This window comes from Piliocolobus tephrosceles, chromosome 3 (assembly GCF_002776525.5).
Source record: "Piliocolobus tephrosceles isolate RC106 chromosome 3, ASM277652v3, whole genome shotgun sequence".
Taxonomy (NCBI): Eukaryota; Metazoa; Chordata; class Mammalia; order Primates; family Cercopithecidae; genus Piliocolobus; species Piliocolobus tephrosceles.
The window spans coordinates 146,227,768-146,233,557 of NC_045436.1; the positions used below are offsets into that span (position 1 = coordinate 146,227,768).

General features: G+C 46.4%; 1 pseudogene; it reads right to left on the reverse strand.

Annotated features, from left to right (window-relative positions):
• Positions 1-242: 242 nt before the first annotated feature.
• The window catches only part of LOC111550835, a 13,190-nt pseudogene continuing 7,642 nt past the window's right edge, over positions 243-5,790 (reverse strand).

Sequence of the window (5,790 nt, forward strand, 5' to 3'; positions counted from 1 at the left end):
CAATATGGTGAAACCCCCATCTCTATTAAAAATACAAAAATTAGCTGGGCGTGGTGGAGTGCACCTGTAGTCCCAGCTGCTCCAGAATGTGAGGCAGGAGAATTGCTTGAACCCCAGAGATGGAGGTTGCAGTGAGCCAAGATAGTGCCACTGCACTCCAGCCTGGGCGACAGAGCAAGACTCCATCTCAAAAAAAATCAAAAATCTTAAAAATATTTATTTATTTTACCTCTGAACTGATTATTGGCCTCCTGCTCCCCAAAAGGTACCCTGCTTCTGCTGGCTTAATGTCTCAGAACTTTGGTGTCGTTGGTCTCATACACCACTTTGCCATCCACTATCCTGCGGGTGGCGGTCTTCTGGATGGTTTGCATGGAGTTGCTGCTGTTCAGGGCATCGCCAAGATTGAAGTCCTTGCCGTCTTCCAGCAGACGGTGGTAGGTGACAATCTCAGCCTCCAGCTTGACCTTGATATACAGCAGGGCCTGGGCCTGGCGCTGTCCCTCTGCCCGGGTCTGTGCCAGCTCTGACTCCAGGTGCAGCAGGATCCCGTTGAGCTGCTCCATCTGCAGGGCATTGCGGGCCTCCACCTCCCTCAGGCTGTTCTCCAAGCTGGCCTTCAGATTTCTCATGGAGTCCAGGTCGATCTCCAAGCACTGGACGGTATGTCTCAGTTCCATGAGTGGCATCTCAGCAGCTCCAACCTCAGCGGTCTGAGTGGTGACCAATGGGGTGTTCTCCTCAGTCTGCTGAGACCAGTACTTGTCGAGCTCCTCTCAGTTCTTCCAAGCCGGCTCGTCATATTGGGCCCGGATATCTGCTGTGATCTTGGCAAGGTCTTGAGATTTGGGGGCATCTACCTCCACGGTCAACCCAGAGCTGGCAATCTGGGCTTGCAGGCCTTTTACTTACTCTTCGTGGTTCTTCTTCATGAAGACCCGGTCCTCCTTGAGAGCCTTGATCTTTGTCTCCAGCTGCAGCAAGTGACATTGGTGTCATGAGTGACTTTGCGAAGCCCATGGATGTAGTTCTCCACCGAATGGTGCATGACCAGCTCTGTCTCATACTTGACTCCAAAGTCATCAGCAGCAAGACGGGCATTGTCAATCTGCAGAACGATGCGGGCATTGTCCACAGTATTTGTGAAGATCTGAGCCCTCTGGTCCTCGATGGTCTTGAAGTAATGGCCTGGGGTCCCTTCTTCTCCAGGTGCTCCCGGATTTTGGTCTCCAGCTTCCGGTTCTTGGTCTCCAAGCTCCTCACTCTGTCCAGGTAGGAGGCCAGGCTGTCGTTCAGGCTTTGCATGGCCTCTTTATCGTTCTGGATGCCTCCCATTCCTGCCAGACCCCCGGCCATCCCGGCGGCCAGGCCCACGAACCCAATGCCGAGCCGGAAGCTGGTGGAGCAGGACATGGAGATCCAGGAACCAGAGCCCCTGGCACCTGCATAGATGCTGGCTGAGCTGCTGACTGGCCGAGCGCCATAGCTGGGCACCTGGACAGAGCCCAGGGACCGGTAGTTGGTGGAGAAGGTGGAGTGAATAGTGAAGCTCATTCTGACTGGGGAGGAGTGAGAGGACAGGATTCAGGCTTTGCCAACAACCATTTATTTATTTTTAAAATGTATTTATTTATTGAGATGGAGTCTTGCTCTGTAGCCTAGGCTGGAGTGCAGTGGTGCGATCTCAGCTCACTGCAACCTCTGCCTCCTAGATTCTAAGCGATTCTTGTGCCTCAGCCTCCCAAGTAGCTGGGACTACAGATGTGTGCCGCCACACCTGGCTAATTTTTTTGTTTTTAGTGGAGACGAGGTTTCACCATGTTGGCCAGGCTGGTCTCACACTCTTGACCTCAGGTGATCCTCAGGCATGAGCCACCATACCTGGCCAAAAATATTTCTATTTTTGATTCACCATTCATTCTTTTGAGACTTGTATTATGTGAACGGTATTAAATATGGGCAAGACTTTATATGTAACCATCTTTATTTCAGTCTTATTTATAAGGACAAAGCGTACGGATGATCTAAATATCCAATAAAAAGGAAACATCAGTATATTAAGATGAGGTAAACTGTGCTTTCTTTCCCAAATCTAGCTTATCATCAGAATCCCCCGAGGAACTTTTATAAAAATAGAGATTTATGGGTCTTACTCTTGACCTACTAAGTTAAGATCTCTGGGAGTGGAAATAGATTTCTCTCCCTCTCTCTTTTTTTTTTTTGAGACAGAGTCTCACTACCTCACCCAGGCTGGAGTGCAGTGGCTCGATCTCAGCTCACTGCAACCTCTGCCTCCCAGGTTCAAGTGATTCTTGTGTCTCAGCCTCCCAAGTAGCTGAGATTACAGGTGTGTGCCACCATGCCTGGCTAAGTTTTGTATTTGTAGTAGAGATGTGGTTTTGCCAGGTTGGCCAGGTAGTCAAAAGCTCTGCCTGCCTCAGCCTCCCAAAGTGTTGGGATTACAGGGATGAGCCACCGTGCCAGCCAGATTTTTCTCTTTCATGATTAGCTGGGCTTTGGAACCACTGGGTTTAGTGGGAAGAATACAGATTCTGAAGTAAGACTGACCTTGCTGCTTATTAGCTCTGTAACTTTAGGCAAATAAGTTTTCAGCCTTCCATGAAGTCACTTTCCTCATCTGCAAAATACTAATCTCTAGAGGTGCTAATTACTGAATAAAATGATGTCTATGAAGCACCTGGCATGCACATTAAGTAATTGCCACTATTGTTGGTATATTGGCACTCTAGAATATTATACAGCTACTAAAATTAATCTTCCTGAAAAAGACTTTGTTCTCCTCCTATGTATCAAAGTCCTGGAAGAAAGGACATGGTACACTCAAACTGGATAATTTGAGGAGATTTAGCAAAGGAATCATTTACAACCAGGGAAACCAATAAAGATTATTGCAGAACTTGTTGCAGCTGTCTATCAACAGCAGTTACCAAACGTAGGCTGAAATGGAGATCCCAGAAAGCATGGCCATGTGGAAAGAGCCTCTGACAAGAGGTGAGACCTTCAGTAAAGGGGCACAGCCAACCCACCCCACTTCCTCAAAAGAGAAGGGAAATTAATACCCTATCACATTGTCCCCATTAGGTAAACCCAAATAGAAGAGCTCAGTATAATCCATTGATGGAGTCCTCATGAGTCCCTCCTGAGACACAAAGCAGAATGAAGACGAGAAGAGAGGCTCTGGACTAAAGAAGAGACAAATCAACTGGGCACGGTAGCTCACGCCTGTAATCCCAGCACTTTGGGAGGCCAAGGCAGGTGCATCACCTGAGCCCAGGAGTTCAAGATCAGCCTGGCCAGCATGTTGAAACCTCCTCTCTACAAAAAATACAACAATTAGCCAGGTGAGGTGGTGCATACCTGTAGTCCCAGCTACTAAGGCAGGGGGATGAATCTCCAGCCTGCATGACAGAGCAAGACCTGGTCTAAAAAATAAAAATAAAAAATAATATACAAATCACATACATAAGTATTTCCACTGGGTACAAATATCCATGGAAATTTTATTGTAAGTAAATACTTCAGTATTTTAATATTGGCTGCCTTTGGAAGATGGATTATTGATTCCCTTTTCTTGCTCTTCCTAATTTTTTGAATTTTCTAAAGTTTCAACCACAATTATAGCATTTATTGAATACTTACCGCTCTATGTATTTATGGGTGTATAAACATAAACACATTTCATCTTTTTTTTTTTTTTTTTTTTGAGAGGGAGTCTTGCTCTGTCTCCCAGGCTGGAGTGCAGTGTCATGATCTCAGCTCACTGCAACTTCCACCTCCCACTTTCAAGCGATTCTCCTGCCTCAGCCTCCCGAATACCTGGGGCTACAGGCATGCATGACCACTCCCAGCTGATTTTTGTATTTTTATTGTGTTTTTTTTTTTATTTTTTGGAGACAGAGTCTCACTTGACATGTCGCCCAGTCTGGAGTGCAGTGGTGCGATGTTGGCTCACTGCAACCTCCACCTTCTGGGTTCAGGAGATTCTCCTGCCTTGGCCTCCCAAAAAGCTAGGATTACAGGCATTCGCCACCACGCCCAGCTAATTTTTGTATTTTTAGTAGAGATGAAGTTTTACCATGTTGGCCAGGCTGGTCTCAAATTCCTGACCTCAGGTGATCTACCTGCCTCAGTCTCCCAAAGTGCTGGGATTACAGGCATGAGCCACCGCACCTGGTCCATTTCATCTTCCTAGCAACCCTATGAGGTAGGTACTATTATCCTCACATTACAGGCAACAAAATTGCAACTAGAGAGGTGAAGTAAGTGACTTATCCAAAGTTGTACAACTGCAAGTAAACTGTGGAGCCATGACTTAAATATAGCCATTCTGCTACAGTCTTCATACTTTTAAAAACACTACTTCGTTATATTCATAGTAGGTAACAAGAAAGATCTTTACTAGGGGAAAAATAATTAATGTTTTTTGTTTTTTTGGTGTGTCTGTGAGACAGGGTGTTTCTCTGTAGCCCAGCCTGGAGTGCAGTGAGTCACTACAACCTCAACCTCCCAGGCGCGAGCTATCCTCTCAGCCTCTCGAGTAGCTGGGACTAAAGGCATGCCCCACCATGCCTGGCTAACTTTTTTTTTTCTTTTTTTTTTTTTTTTGAGATAGAGTCTCCTTCTGTTGCCCAAGCTGGAGTATAGGAGCACAGTCTCAGTCCACTGCAGCCTCAACCTCCTGGGCTCAAGCAATCCTCCGACCTCAACCTCCCAAGTAGCTGAGATTACAAGCAGGCACCCCCATGCCTGGCTAGTTTTTGTCTGTACATAAGGGTCTCACTACATTGCCCAGGCTGGTCTCAACCTCCTGAGCTCAAGCAATCCTCCTACCTGGGCCTCCCAAAGTGCTAAGATTATAGGCATGAGTCACCAGGCCCAGCCTACTTTAATTTGTTTTAAAGAAAAATATTTGTATTGTATATTTTTCTGGTATTCAATAAATATTAAAAGCATACAATGATGTAATACTGTGTATAATAAACAGTAATATATAATAGAAATATGTATAGTTTTGATTTACTAATCTTATTTCTTCTTCCTTACTAATAAAATCCTGGCTGAGCGCAGTGGCTCATGCCTGTAATCCCAGCAATTTTGGAGGCCAAGATAGGTGGATCACTGAGGTCAGGAATTCAAGACCAGTCTGGCCAACATGGTGAAACCCCGTCTCTACTAAAAATACAAAAAAATTTAGCCTGGTGGCCAGGTGCGGTGGCTCACACCTGTAATCCTAACACTGTGGAAGGCCGAGGCAGGCAGATCACTTGAGGTCAGGAGTTCAAGACCAGCCTGGCCAACATGGCGAAACCCCTCCTCTACTAAAAAAACAAAAATTGTCAGACATAGTGGCTCACACCTGTAATTTGGGAAGCCGAGGCAGGCGGATCACAAGGTCAAGAGTTTGAGACCATCCTGGCCAACATGGTGAAACCCATCTCTCCTAAAAGTACAAAATTATCTGGGTGTGGTGGTGCCTGTCTGTAATCCCAGCTACTCAGGAGGCTGACACAGGAGAATCACGTAAACCCAGGAGGCAGAGGTTGCACCGAGCCAAGATTGTGCCATTGCACTCCAGCCTGGGCAACAAGAGCAAAACTCCGTCTCAAAAAAAAAGAAATTAGTGGGGCACGGCCGGGCGCAGTGGCTCATGTCTGTAATCCCAGCACTTTGGGAGGCTGAGGTGGGCAGATCACAAGGTCAGGACTTCAAGACCATCCTGGACAACATGGTGAAACCCCGTCTCTACTAAAAATACAAAAAAAAAAAAAA